Raw genomic sequence first — 18591 nt, forward strand, 5'->3', positions numbered from 1 at the left:
GGGGGGGGGTTATGGGGGACTTTTGTGATAGCATTGGAAATGTAATTGAGGAAAATACGTAATAAAAAAAATTAAAAAAAAAAAAACATACTTTCCTATAAAAATGATTGAAATACCATTTTTTCTTCTATTTTCCTCCATCTATGTCCCCATAGAGACATTAATATGTGTGGATATTTTCTTCATAATATTTTCATTTTAATGAATAATATTTTATATTATTCTTTATAAATTTTACTACAAATTTAAAGTTTACTGCAGCTTTACATAAAATTTTCTACCAGTAATATTTTAATCACTACCTCTGTGGAGTTTTTACTTAGGCAAGTTATTCTTCTTATGGCAATCATGAATCACCTTGGTAAACAATAATAATGTTTATTCTTTGGGAATTAATGGCATATACTACAAAGTATGTTCATACCCAACTCTATCTTCACCTTCCAACTTCNTCCCTCAATTTTTCTTTCCTCTTCACTTCCTCCCTCCATTTTCTTCCTTATTAGCCTTATTTCTTCCTATATTTATATTTGATTCTAAGATCTGCTTACTGTATAGTGCATATACATAAATATATAGTGAGACAATAGAGTATACATTTGTGAAAAAAAGTATACTCTGAATTTCAATTTAAAAGATGAATCAATAAATTGCACATTATACGTAAATTGGCTTACAATAGTCTATTAGAAACACTCAGATCTGTTAAATACCTTAATGAGTAGAAGTGCTGATATCTAGCCATTCCACTTTAACAGTGTTTGACCTAAAAAAAGCAAAATCACAATTAAGAAGCAAAATATACACATCTACATGCATTAAGAAACCAGAAACAGAATCATTCCTAATGAACACTTTTTAATGTTCAACGATAGAGTAAATTGTGGTATTCTCATCCCAAACTGTTACTCCTTAGACCAATTTACTCTTTTGGCCTTTCAAAATATTTAAATTATTGAAGATTACACTTTTTTTTCCCCCTCAGACTGGCTGACTGTTCCCTGTGATAAAATCTGCAAATTGCATATCTCTCTGGAACCTTGGAACTTATCTTTGTGAATACTTCCACTGCTTTGCTCCAACTGATTGAAAGCTGAAATTCAAATGAAGTGCTCAACTCAAAACCTTAGAGCTTTCATACTCTGTGAGAGCTTGCCAATCAACAGTGGTACAGCCCAGAAAGAGCACTGGGAGGGAGCCCTTGCCCTTACTATTCTACAGACTATTAAGATCTGTGTCCTTACTCTAGCCTCCCTCGATTGTTTACTTAAGTAGTCTCCTGGAGCTAAATTATCATGTGCCCATAGTTTCTGACAAGCTTTGGCTGTTCAAAAGGAACATGTCTATTACTTAAACATAGTGATCTAAAGCATATGGATTTGGTAGCACACTGATTCTCAGAATGCTGTGCTACTGTGAAGTGTGTCAATTTAAAGATGTGTAACTCTACACCATGCCATCTTGGAAAATACTAATGGTTATTAAGTTTAAAGCATCACAGAATCCCAGTGGGCAACAAGAAGTCAAACTCCCTCATGAGAAATTCATCCCAGTGGCAGGGAAGCAGTGTTCCAAGAAGCTAAGATAATTTTCCTACTTTGAAGACATTCTCTGAGATTTCAAATATTTCATTTATTCAGGCAAATTCTAAAATGTTCATTATTTAATTGTGAATATTTAAAACAAGTAGCTTTTCAAATGTCTTATATACACATGTAGTTATTATTACAAGGTGAGAAAAAATAATAGTGTATTGAAAATGTTAGCCTCTTATAAACTTTCCACTGATTCCAGAAGAAAAGATGTATGCAAATAAGCCATAAAACATAATACTAATAAGTTTAGCAAACAATTTACAATTTTTGGAATGTGCCTCATAAAGCAAAGGGTCTGATTTTCTACCTGTATAAAACAAATATAATTATATTGACTGACTTAAACAATAGTTTTATTTTATATTCATATAATTTAGACAGTTTTAGACTCAAAATGTCTTTAGAACTCTCTACTCTAAAAATCATTTCAACAAATTTCTAATAGATTTTTTAGTAGAATGCAAAAGTGATAAGAATGTGACTTTTTAGGAAAATATCCCAATTCTATTATGAAGTATCTCTCTCTCTCTCTCTCTCTCTCATTGTCTCTCTCTCTCTCTCTCATACACACACACACACACACACTCATAAACATAAAGACATAACATGAACAGACACAAAAACACAGGCACACATACACACATATACTCACATAAACACACAGAATCACACACACACACACAGATACACACACACATACCCAAACACAAATTCAGACATATACATACAGGCACAAAATCATACATAGACAAATATACAACAAACACATGAACAAACATACACACAGACACACAGTTTCTTCTAGAAAAAAATATCATTCTCCTGAAAACTGTCTAATTATAATCCTTATTATAATTTTATTTTACAAGAATCTACATCTATGGGTTAACAGCCAATAATATAACTCTTCATACCTAGGAAGGAATATTATAATCTACACCTGTTTTCAAAGCAGTTCATTTAATTTGGAGGGAATGAACATCAATGTTAGCATAAATATTCATTGATGATGAGGTTTAAAGCTTTATAATCATTCTTATCATCAAACACAATATCAGAAGGAAAGGAAATGACAACAAGGGACACTGGAGGAAATTAGACAACACAGTGTTCTACACAAATAGATGAGATTTCAATATGAAAGATATTTAAGTAGAGTTTATCTTGTGAAGACAAACTAGGAGGAATGTGGGAATAGAAAAGAAATACCTGAATTCACACTCCTCTTAACTTATATAGATACCAAGGCTGACCAAAGGAAGATCTTTTCTCTAAGAAATGAAAGTTAAGTAATTAACATATATTTTGAAAGAAGATCTAATTACTGATTTATTTTAGTAAGAACTGAGGTTGTGGACTTGACACAGAAGAACATTTTTTAAAAATCAATTTGCAATCACAAAAGAGTGAAAATCATACAACTACCTATTAATAGGATTTGATTATAAAAATGAAAACCTGTATTGTTTTAAAAAGCAGTATAATGTTTTTCATTAACCCGAGTCAGTCAGTGTACCATCTGAGTGAGCAGAAACCATGGTGGGGAAGGAGGAAGTCCTGCACACCGCTGAACTTGGCGTCCCTGGGACAGCAAGTAAATTGGGTGGTACCAAACAATCTGTGCTGTGCTGCAAAACCATTTATTTGTATGCTTTTTAATATTTGTCGTATAAATGAGTATTTTATTTTTATTAAAAGAAGGCTATTTTATTGTGAAGGTAAGAAAACTAATGCTATGTGATTAAGTGTGGATGCTGGCTATTAAATGTAGCCCAAGTTCCCGGAAATGATGACTGCAACTTAGTATTTCACGAATAAATGCTCAGACCATAAGCTTCAGTTCTATTGGTCGACTATCTCTATCTCAATAAAATAGTTTATTCTTTTCTATGTCCTTCCACTGGCTGGATAACTCTCATCGGGTTTATTCATCAGTCGTGCCTAAAAGACAGCATTCCTCTGTACTTCTTCCAATGAAATTTCATTTTTTAATTATTTTATTTATTTACATTTCAAATGTTATTCCCCTTCCCGATTCCTCCATTAGGATTCTCCCCACCCCATGCTCCCTGCCCTTTGCCTGTAAAAGGGTGCTCCCCCACCCACCCACCAACTCCTACTTCACCCCCCACTCCCAGCATCCCTCTTCTCTGGGACATCAAGGTTCTACAGGAGTAAGCACATGCCCTCCCAGAGTGGCCAGACAAGGCAGTCCTCTGGTATAAATGTAATGGGGGCCACAGACCAGTCCATGTATGCTCTTTCATTGACAGCTTAGTCACTGGGAGCTCTGAGGAGTCCGATTATTTGATAAGGTTGTTCTTTCTATAGAATTGTAATCCCCTTCTGCTCCTTCAGTCCTTCCCCTGTCTCTTCCATTAGGATCCTCAGACTCAGCCAATGGTTGATTGTAAGTATCTGCATCTGTCTCAGTCAGGTGCTCAAGAGCTTCTCAGAAAACAGCCATGCCTGGCTTAAGTCTGCAAGCATATCTTGGCATCAGCATAGGGTTGGGGTTTGGTGTCCAAAGTGGGTTGTACCAGTTTCCAATCCCACCAACAGTGGAGGAGTGTTCTTCTTTCTCCACATCCTTGCCAACATGTCTTGTCACCTGAGGATTTGATCTTAGCCGTTCTGATTGGTGTAAGGTGGAATCTCAGGGTCGTTTTGGTTTACATTTCCCTGATGACTAAGGATGTTTCTTTTAGAAGGAAAATTGCAAAATAATAATAACATTTCGATATTTTTAGTCCTGGATTTTTATTTTTACTTAAAGACAAATGAAAGATTATCACAATAGCCATGGACTTTATCCGACAGACTTTGGTGAAGTAAACATATTTTTTCATATTCAATGGTCTCATGCCCTGTTTGTTAAGAAACACTGTCAAGTCTCACTATTGGTGAAATTTGTCCATCTGTTGTCCAGAGTATCTACAACATTTATGCATTTACATTACCATTTATTTCGGTTAACTATAATAAATGTTTACTTGATTCCCTGTTATGTTAAACAAATCATGATTACTTGTAAAGTATCATTATCTTGCTACTGCGTTCACAATGAAACATTACCACCTCTGTGATTAATCATATTTTATTGGTCACACATTTCTCAGAAATATTTGTTAATCGTGATTAGGTATATTCATTAGCTTTGATGATGGAAACATGCCCCTTCTGTCAACATTTTCAAAAATGAAGTATACTACAATATTGTATTTTTAAAGCTTTAAATGGTTTGCAAAGAAGTTGAAGCAGAATAGAATTTTAAAAAGAAGGGGTTTTAGGAGTGATGTAAAATGAAGATTTCTCCCCAGGTGAAGAACACATGTTTAATGAAAGGCCATGCTGAGAATTAGACTCCATCTGAGAGCTCCTGTTTGGAGGACATAAACCAACAGAATAATAGGTCCTATGTTCAGCAAGGCCTGAGGTGATCATGGTAAAGCCTTCGAAAGTCTTAAATTGATACCTCATTTTCTATAGTTGATCTTTCTAGATGTTTAAGTGGTCAAGGAAGGCTACAATGTGCTAAGTTGAAAGCTTATGAGAGAAACTGATACACATTCATCACACTCTCAACATAGAAAAAAACAACAACAAAAAACTCACAAAATAATGGTGTAAGTCTACATGCAAGAGGTAAACTATTTAGAGCAAAACCCTGAAGCAAAGCTTGTAGTGATCAGATGGGTTAGTGATTTCAGGCCAATTAGAGTCTGGGGAATCATCGTGGTACCTGGAATATGCCTATGCTCTGCTACTGGGGAAGCCATACTGGTTACATCAGTCATCAGAAGAATCAACAGAATTAGTATAAGGCACTTTCAGAAGACTCACTTTCTACTCAAAACTCGCATTTCATGTTCAATCCACAAATGGTACAAGAACCTCCCTTCATGAGCTTCTTACAGTACCCAGTGGTTACAGAGAAAAAGACTCTTCAGGGTTTTAACTGAGTGCTAATAGCCAGTACAGCCAAGCTCAGTGCTATTGCCATGAAATATCCATCTTACCCATGCCCATTATTGGCAAGACAAATTTGACAAACCCTATCACTGTTATAATATGCAACATTAAAAGAAGTAAATACATACTATGAAACTCAAAAAGCTGTAGTTGAAATGTATATAACAAGTGATCCACTGGCATAGTAAATGGAGACATATCAACTAAGATGAAATGGTCAGAAATAGTATCAGTATTGAACACAGGGATTTTAAACGATGAGAAGTATAAAGCAGTCTTTTCTTAATATAGCCCCTTTTGCACCATGGCAGTAAAGCAACCTAAAGAGGAAAACTTAATTTTTGCTTAGTCTCAGATATTCAATATGTTCTGAATATCAGACAGAGGATGCTGCAGCAGGACTTTTTACATCAAGGTGGCCTCGATGCAAAGAAAGAATAGTGTCTTTCTGCTTTCCCCAATTTCCCTTTTACTAGTGGACAATTGCCAACTCATAGGATGGTACTTCCATCAAATGAGGTAGGGCTGTAGCTCTCTATTAGTCATTGGTTGAAATAACCTTATGGACATATCCAGAAGTCTATCATGCTATCTCTAGGTGACTCAAAATCCACTCAAAGTGGAAATAAAACTGATGACCACAACTCTGAGAATGGAAATGTAAGCCTCTTCTTTACTTAGCCATCTCCCTTAGAAGGAGGAATAGAATAGTTATGATAAGAGGCAGCTGGATGGGGGAACATTGTTGGAGAGGGGATGGAAAAGAGAATGGGAGTTTTCAGGACCAGGTGTGGGGAAAGACAGGAAAGAGGGCCGGAGGGTCAGGAAAAAGAGTGGAATCGGCAGCAGGTGAAGGAGATTGGGTTTTGGAATATCTCTAGGACATTCCAGAGACCTGGATGGGGAGGACCCTAGGATTCTATGGGGTGACTTTATCTTAGACAACTTTCAGTGGGGATATGGAACCTAAGAGGCAACCTCCTCTAGCCAGGCAGGACCCCCAGTGGAGGGATAGAGACAAAAATGGACACACAAAACTTTTGACCCAAAATTTTCCTGTATACAAAAAATTCAGGGACAAAGATGGAGCAGAGATTAAGGGAATGGCTAACCACTAACTGGCCCAACTTGTGACCCATCTCATGGCCAACCACCAATCCCTGACACTATTAATGATACTCTGTTATGCTTGCAGATGGGAGTCCAGCATGACTGTTCTATGAGGGACTCCACCCAGCAGCTGACTTAAACAAATACAGAGACCCACAGCCAAACATTGAATGGAGCTCAGGGAGTCTCATTGAAAAGTTGGGGGAAGGATTAAGGGCCCTAGAGGGATAGGAAGACCAACAAAATCAACTAAAAGGATCCTTGGTGGCTCTCAGAAACTGAACCACTAGTCAAAGAGCATAAATGGGCTTGACCTAGACCCCTCCACACACAAATGTAGGAGACATGCAGCTAGGTTTTCATGTGTGTCTCTGAACAACTGGAGAAAGGGCAGACTATAAAGCTCTTGTCTGTCTATAGAATCTGTTCCCCTGTCTGGGCAGCCTTGTCTGGCCTCAGTGGAAGATGATCTGCCTAGCACTGAAGAGACTTGTTGTGCCAGGGTGCAAAAAATACAGGGCAGGGTAGGGGAGGGCTCCACCTTCTCAAAGGAGAAGGGGAAAAAGAGGAACTGTGTGTGTGTAGGGGGCACTGGGAGCAGGATCACTGATAGGGTGATAGAGTGAATAAACAAATAAATGGAGAAATGAAAGTGTAAATGAATCAAACATGATAAATACAATTCTAAAATCAGGAATAAATACTAATGAAAATTATTATACAACATGGAAGAACAGCAAATTAAAACTCATTTATAAAAAAAAATACCATATGAGACACCTTTGTTAGTGTATTAAAAATAAAGATGGGCAGGCAAACAGGAGATGAAGAGAGAATTAATTTTCACAGAAGTCAACAGCTAGATATGACCAGCTATTGCAAACATCAATCACAGCCACCATGACTGCATGCACAAGATCTCTATAGGACCATAACTTCCAAAATAATAGAATGGATGGAGAAGAGGCTCATGAAACCTCATGCTCTGTAAATGAGGTATTGGGAATTAATGGAAGCCTCTGAATGAAGAATCTGTTTATTCAGGGATGATGGACCTAAGAGTCTGCCTATGCTCTAGTAAATATTTCCCTATGCCCATTCATATTCAAGAAGCTCTAATGGAATTCAGTTGGTCTTCAACAAACAAACAAACAAGCAAACAAACAAACCTACATGAAATTGTCATGGAAATTTAGTGGTTGTATGAGACAGGGGAAGGGAGGAAATAGTATCAGATTTGTTTCATATTATATGCAGGTATGTATATAATAAACAAAACAACATCAAAGGATAAAAAGAGTCTGGGAAAACCTAAATAAATGTTATTAAACAAAAGAAACAAAAATCAAGCAAATAAAAATAAACTGTTAACTATCTCTGAAATATAAGCATTGTGTTATTATTCCAATTCAGTCAACTAGTTTTATATATTAGTTAAAAAGTAATAATAATGATGATAATAATAAATGTGTTTCTTCATAGCTGTAGAAATAAAATGTTTTTGTACTGTTCATGAATTTAAAATTTTTATTTTACAAAGAAATGACAGAAATTCTTTAATATATTAAATACCTTGTATTCATAAACAACAAATATGTGCCTAAGTATTTTTCAAATTCTTTTGTAGAGTGTAAAGGACAAAGCATCCACATTTTCATGTGCTAAACTGCCATTCCTCATCAGTGCCCTCATCACAGGAAAGCCTGTGATGTTTGACTTGATCATAAGACACATGGCTAGAGCACATGGCAAGAGGGCGGTGTGAAAGCTGCCTTTCCTGTGATCGCTGGGGAATATCAACAGAGTACAAGTACACGCTCCTTTTCAGTAAAAGAGGATTTTTAGCACTAAAGCTGGAATACAATTATTCTCCTACTTATATTTATTTATAAGACAACTAGATGCTTTTCAAATAGGATAATAATGTTAATAACAATCCTGACTTCCTAGTAACAAATTAGAAAATTCAATTATAACAATTATCTGGGTTGATTACAATGTAAAACCAAATGTAACATTGTCTTCTGATGATCTCAGACATCATTTTTGCTGAAACTGTGACTTTGAGGATTTAGAACGTAAGAAAAACAAACATACAAACAAGAAACTAAGTGCCATCTTTAATTAGAGACAGATAGTCCAAAAAGTCACCTGTTGCTAAGCGTGAGGATCTGACTTTGACCTCAGAGCCACATGGTTAGAGAAACAGTTACTTTTAAGTTGTGCTCTGACTCTCGAATCTACACCACGGTATGCTGACCCACGGCATAAACACGTGTGCATTCATGCACGTGTACATACAGCAAATAAATAAATTAGAAGAAAATAGAAAAAAAAAAAAAAGAACTAAGACTGTTTGCTACACTTGTTACTTGGGTTGTTTGTTTGCTGGGAGCTCTGTATGTAACAACGTCAGTAGAGCATGCTCCTGATCCCACCATATTTCACAACTGTCATCGCAGTAATACTGTAGAACACCAGGTGCCTGGACTGAGATTACCACTTGGTTCCTGCCACCCGAATTCCTATGCAAATCCCAAGCCTGAACTGTATTAGTGTAGGTGGGTCTAATGCTCAGATTCTGTTCCACAATTGGTCCTTGATCGATCAATAAAGCTAGAAGCAACCAATGACTGAAGAGAGGGCGGGACACTTAGAGTTGCACTGGAGGAAGCAGGAAGAATCTAGAGAGAATTAGGCGCGAGGAGAAGCAGCAGGAGGTAACGCCAAACAGCCACCAGCCATGTGAGTTTTCCGTTAGAGTGACCAATGCCCACTCTATTTGATTTTGCCTGCGGATCCAGGGAGGATTTAGGAGTGCCCAGTCATTGAGTTAGCAAAATTATTTTAAGATTAACTGGAGAGAGAAATGAGAGAGGGGGGGGGGGGAGAACTGTGTGTCTGTGTGCGTTTATCCGTGGATCCAAGGGAATTTGGGTTAGCATGGCCCATTCCCAGAGCTTAAAGCAAAAAGTGCATAAAACAAAATAGTACTAAGAACTCAGGCCTTTTGGAAACAACGGAGTCATGTGGATATGACACTTGTGAGTGGAAATATTTTTCATACAATGAGAATCAAATACTCGAGAAATATTCACCGAATGCACACACACACATAAGGAAGACATGGTAAGGTATTTGACTAGTGTGGGACCAAGTAGAAAGCTCTCTTGGGATGCCCAGCCTTAGGACTTTAAGAAATACCCTGTTATTTATAAGGCATGACTTAATGATATGTTGTTATGTTGGGGATGGGGAACTACAGCGGCTGCACCTGCTCAGGGTAAATATTCTCTAACCTCATGAGGATATGTCTTCCATTTTTGTCCCACAGGGTCTTCCTTTGGCAACATGAGTTCAAAAAGAAGATGAAAACATAAAGAATGTGTTTCACAGAACAAAATGTAGATGTACATGAGGCTAAACAGTGATGTCAGAGAAAACTGGTGAGTGACATTTCATTTTACAATTTAGAAAACTGTTACATTTAGATGACCAATAACATGTATGGATTGGCCAACTGCAACTAAGAAGTCAGTATCTGCAGAAAAAAGAACCAGTAGTGATGCTCACAGACTCATCCATAAGGCCCTTGCTACAGTGCCTATACACATTAGCGTATTAAACCATAAAGATGTTTTTATGTCTACTTCTAATTTTTGTATCATTCATTCATTTTTTTTGAAAAATCCCCTCTTTTTGAATTATTCTTTTTAAAATGTATTTTATTTCGTGTGTCTGTGAGCTTGTTTGAGTGTGTTTGTGTGTGTCACACGAATGAGAATGATTACAGTGGGTGGAAGAAGGCATAATACTCAGTAAAACAGGATAACAGGCAAGAGTGAGCTGTTGGATATGTGCCTTGGTATTCTAACCCAGGTCCTACACAATAGCTTGCAAGTGGCCTTCCCTCTGAGCATTTCTTTAGACCTTTCGTTTATCTCATTCCATATGTATATTTAAAGTACTTAGCAGGATATCTCAATATGAAGCAGGTTAATAGGCGCATCTTTCATTTCATTATTTTTTCTAACTATTGCATATGTATTTTTGGAATAAGAGAAATTATAGTCTATTTACTACATGTCTCAAATATATACTAGTTTGATGACAGTCTTTATTCTATGCATTAGACCTCTACACTTACTTTGTACATGACCTCAATATGGTACTCCCTGACTTCTATCTCCTCCACTTAATCTCTTTGTCTCTAGATGTTCAACAGTGTTTGGAATGTTCAACACTGTTTGGATGGACCAATTCTGCCACTCACATCATGTGGTATTTGTTCCTGTGTGTGGTTTATTTCCATTGCCCTAATGTGACTCGGGATCTTTTCTGTGGTCACAATCTTCACTCTTTCTACTGCTCATCTTAGATTAAATACCACAGCTTCTTTATATATCCCACACTCAGTGACTATTAAGGTTTTCTGTATGTCCTGAATATTATCAAAGTGTTCTGGTGAACAGCATGCTTATGAAGAACTTTGTCACACAGTACTTCTTACATCCATGAGTCAACTTACAGACATAAAAACTGTGTACATTTTTCTTTCTTTAAATGTTCTTGTTTCCTGTCATTAATAATAATTATAATTATAATCTTGTATACATGGATATCTCATTGTGTTTTCTTTGTACATTTCCCTGGAGATACCTGGAACTGATCAAGGCTTTTGTATAACTGCTGTCTAGACTGTTTTGCCTGGTTTGATGTCTATTTAGTATCCTTATCATTTATAAACCAAGAACTATTACAAAATCATAGAAAGCCCAATTTATTTCATCCTGAAGAATCATTTCTTCTTCTAAAGAGTCTTTAAAGCAATTCTCCAACTTTAGCAGAACTATTTACTTATTTAGGAACTCTACAAGAATATAATTATGCTTGACAAATAAAGATATGCAACATTGAAAATGTTCATTACTGAAAATAAGAGCAAGAAAGAAAGCTAAACATATGATGTGTTGTGGCGCCGAAGGTAAATTTTCATGATGAGTCTTTAACAAGAATAAAGGACTTTATTACATCAGTTATTGCACAGTGTGTGCAGCACTGAAAATTCACATCCTTTTGCATTAGTTACATTACTTTAAACCTGACACCTATTTGTCTCCAGAACACTGAAATTGCAGTAAATCTTCCTAACTGGACTGAAAATAATAAAAATTTCATATTAAGTGAAAATCATCTTTGCAGTCCTGTCTCTTTTCACAGCTGCCTTTCTCAATGCCCTGTGATTTCAGAACCTCAGCAACTGTTAGTCTCTTACTCCTCAGTCACAAACTGTTTTTCATTTGAATTATCTATCGGAGCTTTGAGACTTCCAAAGAGCCTAGTGTTCTCATTTAACTGCCTTCAGTACGTTTCATCTTTTCCTACATGTGCTCCAATATAGATTTTTTCTCTTTGAATATTTTTCTATCACACCCATTAAGAAATTATTTGATCTTCCAACTCTTAATTATTTGAAAAGCTATATAAATTATTAATAAGTAGCCCTGATATTTTTCTGTTCATCAGACAATCAGTTCCCTTTATGTACTGCAGCTGGTCTCTGTTAGCCACATCCTTCCTGTACATCTATTATTTCTTGGCGACATTTCTGCCTGTAGTTTGGTAGCGTCTCATGTTTTCATGCATTCTTGCTTATATGTGTACTGGAACTAGAACTCCTGTTTTTGTTGGTTATTCTGGTTGGTTGCTTAGTTTTGTTTGTTTGTTTTTGTGTTTGTTTTTGTGGTTGTTTTTTGTTTCCTTGTTTGTTTTTCCTCTTTGTATATTTGCTCATACTTGCTGATTATGTACAATGTAAGTTTTGTTCAATCTACCCCCAGAATATGCACTCAAATTGACAAATAATGGGGCAATATATAATATATGTGAGTTATATTTCAATGTTTTAGTAGTCTCAAGTTGTTATCATCTGAAGCAAGAAAACTCAACAGGTTCACTTGTAATCTTTGAGGCTGCTAGTGTGGTGGGGATGCCTAAGAATGAACTTTGGCCTAAGGGAGCAGGTCATTGAGACATCTTTGAAAGCTATATTTGAATTCAGTTCCCTCTTTCTGTCTACTTTTTCTGCAGAATGAGGATTCTCTCTACTAAACTCTGATAACATTGACCAAAATAGATTAGTCTTTGTTGAAATTGATAATTGGTGACTTTTTGCCCGTCATTGTTCTGAAGGAAATTCAAAATATATCAACTGAATATATCAACTTCTATTACCTACAGCACAATATTCAGACTTGTTGTAGAAAAAAAGCCATATTGCTGAAGTTTTTGCCTTTCAGGATATTAGAGACAAGTTGTTAGATCCTTAAAGGCCATCAGATGAGCAGGCTTCTTTTGCCAGAGATGAGGGGTTGAGAGTAGATTAGAGAACAATGTTTGTAGTTCCAACACTGGCTATACTGCTTGGCTAGGTGGAAGTGGTTGCACCATCTTCTAAAGAAAATACTTTATAGAATGTCATTTAACCTATATGATCCCCGGTCTTCCAATATACAACATAAGGATATGAGCATGGCTTTTGTAAGAATTGCATGAAGACTTATGGACAAAACACATAGAAGCATGCTTTCTCATTGCAAATGCTAAAAATGCAAATTATTCAAAGATGGAGTTTACAATACAGTACTACACAATACAACACAAAACAGTACAAAACAATACAACACAGTACAGTACAATATAACACAACACAACTCAACACAACACAGTACAGTACAGTACAATATAACACAACACAACACAACTCAACACAACACAATACAATACAACACAATACAGTACAATACAACACAACACAACACAGCACAATACAACACAACACAACACAATACAATACAATACAATACAATACAATACAATACAATACAATACAATACAAGAGTTACTTTCTCAGGAACTCCAATGCTTAGGATCAGAAGAAGGATTTAGAACTGCTGAATGATAGCTGCCCATGGTATCCCATCTACTCTCTAATAAGCATCTGTAAACATCTCACCTGCACATGACTTCCTCTCTCTCCCCTTCCCCTACCCCTCAGCCTCTTGGCCATCCAAATATTCAGCTGTTTTGACCTTATTCCTCTATGTTTAATTTCTAATATCATTGAGTGTTTATTTATTTCTGGTTTGGCTTTATTGTAAGCTCTGCGAAGCCAATGGCCTTGCTTTTGCTGTTTTGATTACTGGGCCCACTGCTTTGTAAATATGTAATGATTATCATCTGATATTTTTCTAGTAAATTGAATTATTGTTTCTTTAAGCCACAGTGTATATTTTAGGGTTGTTGGGTTTTTATTTCAGTATGTGTGAGAGAAAATTCCCTTGAGTAGTGAAGGAGAAAATTAGTTTAGAGGAGACACAAAGTAATTAACATAGGATATAAAGCAAGCAATAAAGTTAGTGGAAATATAACGAACATAATGAAATTAAAATGCTATTAAAGGAAATATTGAAATAATAAGAACCAAAAGTGGTAAACTAAAACTGCAATTTATTAAATTCCATATCATTAGTATCTTAAAATAATACTGTTCCAGGCAATTATACAAATTCCACTGTGTATGACTTCTCCAATGGAAGGAAGGCACTGAGACATAGCTTCGGGGAATGACTTCAAAGTTGCCAGAGGAAAGAAGAAAGAAAATATAGATAGAAACAACAAAGCATCTTTCATTGTTGTTGACTGGTTCAATTCTTTTAGAAAAAAAATCCATTTTTAGGCCTTTGTGTCTGTAAAATGCTTCAATGCTGAAATGACTATTTGAAATATAAGACGGTCTCTTCTATTTCACAGCTTTCTTTCTTGAATAATTTTAGTTTTCAAACATATATAATTGTACAGTTATAAAAGTATAGGCCATTTTCTCTCTTAATAAAAAGATAAGGATTCATTTAGAGTCCATAGGGGAGGCTCAGTTGGTTCACAATCCAGAGACACACATTTTACAACTTTCTATTGAAAATATGCACACGTATCCAACCAGTTACTTAATAGCATTTTGTTCATAGTTGTCTTTGAAGTGAACTGTGTACCAACATGCATGCAGATCTCCATGTGCTTCTATGCATTAGCAGAGCTAAACATCTGTTGAGCAGCTGTGACAGCAGTAGAATGCCGCTCAGAAACACCAAGTACATTTGTAGAAATCTTTGAGAGAAAAGTTAGCAATGTTTCCTTGTACAGCACTGGAGAGATATATCTATATGCTCTGGGTTTTAAACTATCAAATCAGAAAAAGCTGCATTTTGGTAAGTTTTGTTGAATCTGAACAAGGGTATACACTGTATAATATGCTTAACATAGACAAAAAGACAGGGTTAACTACAGGGGAAAAGGTCGTTTAGCACAAGGAGATGACAATTGTGCCAGAGAAGATGAAATTACAAAAACTGGTAAATGACTCTGTCTCTTCAGAGTTTTCAGTTCTTGGACCTTAGCTCATCCCTGCACCTGTAGACATTCCATTGTACTGACTCTCTCATTTTAGGTCATGAAGTTAACTGAAGTTGTTAGGCTTGAGTTAAGGGATAAGCAGAGCACTCTTTCCTATTATCTCGTGTATAGCAGCAGGCATCCTAATTGGGAAATTTCACTATGTCTGTGATGAGTTCCTGGGATGTTTCAGCCTTCAAGAAATGCTAAACCACTGAGGATAGCATCCCTCAATCTAGTCCTGGCAGCCTCTATAGTAGATTCTGGGCTCCTAAACTTTGTAAGGAAAGGCAAACAGCTTATCTGAATTTGTAAGACAAACTCTTCAAAATCCCTGACTGGAGAAAAATGGCAAGAATTTAAAGAATGTAGCAGACATCAAAAGGCTATGGAACAAGCCTCTGCCCAGTAGTGAAGGCACCTAAGGTGCCCTTTCTCCACACCTACTCTCCAACCTTCTCCCTTTATTCTTTAAAGAGATCATAAAGAATGGTGTTTGACTGTGTTCTCTGAATATGCTTTATAGCAATGACTAGCTAAAGTAGGCAATATACACATGAGGATAATTCTTAGCAATTACCTCTGACTATATACTCTAGCATGCTCTTTATACCAATTAGTCATATTTTTCATAAGAAAAATATGAACAACAATGTAGATATGAGGTTAATATTTAGTCGAGAATGCAGTTAGTAATCATAAAGATGCAGTCATTAAGGAACCAGAAAGTTTGCTAATAAATATATGTGTGTGACAGACTTTTCCAGGGGATAGAAAATGCACACATCACAGACAAGAGCCTAATATTGACCAAATTTATGATTTCACAAAATACCAAGTTGGCGAGTCAACAGATTCCACTGGGATTATTAGCAGGAGTATGGATGAGAGGACACTGACAGGAGTAGAGATGACTCGTAAAAGCATTGCATAGAAATGCAAGTCAGCATTTGTAAAATTACAGCCTTGTAACTCCTTGTCCACATTACAAACAGGTACAGGTGTCTCTCCAAGGCCCATGGAGTCAGTGTCTTCTACAAGTCTGCCTTTACTCTTTCTGCTAAGGCAAAACTCTTTCGAATTGACAAGTTGTTTACTTCTGGAGTCTCAGGAGCCTCCCCTATCCTCAGGAGAGAATGTTTATAATTGAAGAATACTATTATATTCAAGATCATATGTCAAAATCGACACAGGAGGTGAACCTGGCCCAGGAGCCTCCACAGAGAATGCACAGTACCAAAACAGTGTGTAGATCCTTCCCTCCCAGAGCAAGTGAACAACTTTCCCATCTTTCCCTGAATTAATTCCTGATAACCTATTATGTTAATGGTTAAAAATTAATTAATTAATTAATTAATTAATTAATTAATTAAAGGAATGGGATCTCTATCTCAAGTGATACTGAAAACTAATTAATTCTATATCTAACTTAATGTTAGTTTTTATTTGAAATTAATGCAAATTCACAGGATTTTACAAAGTCACTTAAAAATCGGCCCTGTACACCCACTGTGTACCCATCCTTTTCTTTTGTAACATCGTGTCAAAGAGAAATGCAGCATCTACCAACCTAGGACATTGGTGTTGTTAACACTAGAGTGTTTATTTATTTGTATCTACTTACATTTGTACTCAGTGTTTATGTGGATTTGCCTGTATGATGGTCTATATAGTTTTATAACAGGGCTTCCCCATTGAATTAATTGCCTATAATAAAAAAATAGCTTCTTCTATGGTATTTACAATTCTTTCCTATTTTTTATCAGTAGCCACAAGAAGCTCTACCCCTTTGCTAACACAGCAATCAATTATTCTCTATAGTTATGCTCCTTTATGAAATCTGAAATTGAACTGTATATATTCTCTTGATACTTTATCCACTCCAACCAATTTTATTGAAGTTTGTTCACTCTTCAGCATACATATCTCAATAGCAATTTAGTTTTCATTTCCTGATGAGGTCACAGAGTTTATCTATAGATACAAGTTTATTTGGCTTGACTCTTCATCTACTAAATAATATTTGTGGAATTTCATGTTATTTACAAGTCTCCCTGTGAACATGAATTCTCACCTCTGAAATAAATATTTAGAAATTAAACTAAGCAATATATGTTCACTTGCATATAATGTTCATACTTTAGCCATCTTGGTATGTATGTAGTTTCAACCACATTTCATAATGTATACTTAATAAGCACACTGTTTGCTTCCTTTGATGGTGTGCTATACATGTCTTAATCCCTTTAACATTTTGTTGGTTTTCAAAGTTGATATTCTTAAGTTTTCTTCCTTCTGTTTAGCCTTCCTCCCTCTCTTCCTCTTTTCTTGCTTCCTTCCTTCTTTCCTTCTTCCTCCCTCCCTGCCCACTTGCCTGTCTTCATTTCTAAATTTACTATTTTAATTTATTTTTGTACCATTTGAGATTTAAAGCAGAGCCCCGTGCATGCAAACCTAATATTCTAACAGTGAGTGACACCCACCTCAAAACTATTTCTTTATAGAATAAAAACACAGCTTATCAGATACCTTAATATAAGCAGAATATTAATATTCTTAACATCTGTAACTTAATTATACATCCTTCTAATGAAGATTTTGATAAAACAGATGATGAAGGTCACTTGTGCCTTTGTTCTTGTATGTACTCTGTGTTTTGGATGGTGTCTGAAACTGTACTTCTGGACTTCAAGTCTAGAAGGTATTCTCATATTTATTTAACAAATGTAAAGAAATTAGCAGGGTTCTAATTTTTGTAAGATGTAAAACTGGTAAAATCTATATATGTATAAGAGATTTTATATTTGGATATATGTTACATATACATGTCTATGAAGAATGTACTTCCATGCACATTATTTTTGAAGTAGATATGCTTCATTTTAGCTTAAGTCAATGATTAATTTTATTAATTATTTCTTATAGTCTAGATTATTATTATGAAAAATGAATGTTTTGGCTTCAAGATAGTTGCTCTAAGACAATTCTTTTTTTAAGAAGTACTTTCCCACTGCTAGTGTACTAAGAGTTTCCTTGCTGATCGTAGATGGCAGCAGGCTTTTGTAATTTTTTTCTGTGTAAGTTGGTATCACTTCAGCACTTTCTTTTTAATCTCTTGACATTGAAGAATGCACTGATATTCAAATTCTTTTTATCCAAGAATTCCTATCATTATTGCATGATGTGTTCTTTTTATTTTGTTTTATTTGATTTGCTAGACCTTTATTTATTTGCTATTCTTGAGTTCCTGACAGTGGAAACAGTTCACTTCAATTTTGAAAGATAGATGACAAGGTGCTTGAGCCAGACTTCTCAGTTGACTTGTTATGGTGGCAGGCCCTCTCCATTGTATGGATCGTTGAGTCTAAAGAGAGAAACCTTACTGGAAGAGAAATGAAAAATTTACATCATGCAAGATTACAAAGAAAGAAAGAGAGAGAGAGAGAGAGAGAGAGAGGGAGGG

At 35.8% G+C, this 18591-nt stretch overlaps 1 long non-coding RNA gene across 1 annotated transcript in view; it reads left to right on the forward strand.

Moving 5' to 3' along the window:
- The first annotated feature begins 9390 nt into the window (after window positions 1-9390).
- Window positions 9391-18591, forward strand: part of LOC110291588 — a 36751-nt gene continuing 27550 nt past the window's right edge. The window contains exons 1-2 of the long non-coding RNA XR_002377585.1: window positions 9391-9422; window positions 10012-10123. This is a non-coding gene — a long non-coding RNA (uncharacterized LOC110291588). The remainder of the gene's footprint in view (window positions 9423-10011; window positions 10124-18591) is intronic.

This window comes from Mus caroli, chromosome 3, assembly GCF_900094665.2.
Source record: "Mus caroli chromosome 3, CAROLI_EIJ_v1.1, whole genome shotgun sequence".
Lineage (NCBI taxonomy): Eukaryota > Metazoa > Chordata > Mammalia > Rodentia > Muridae > Mus > Mus caroli.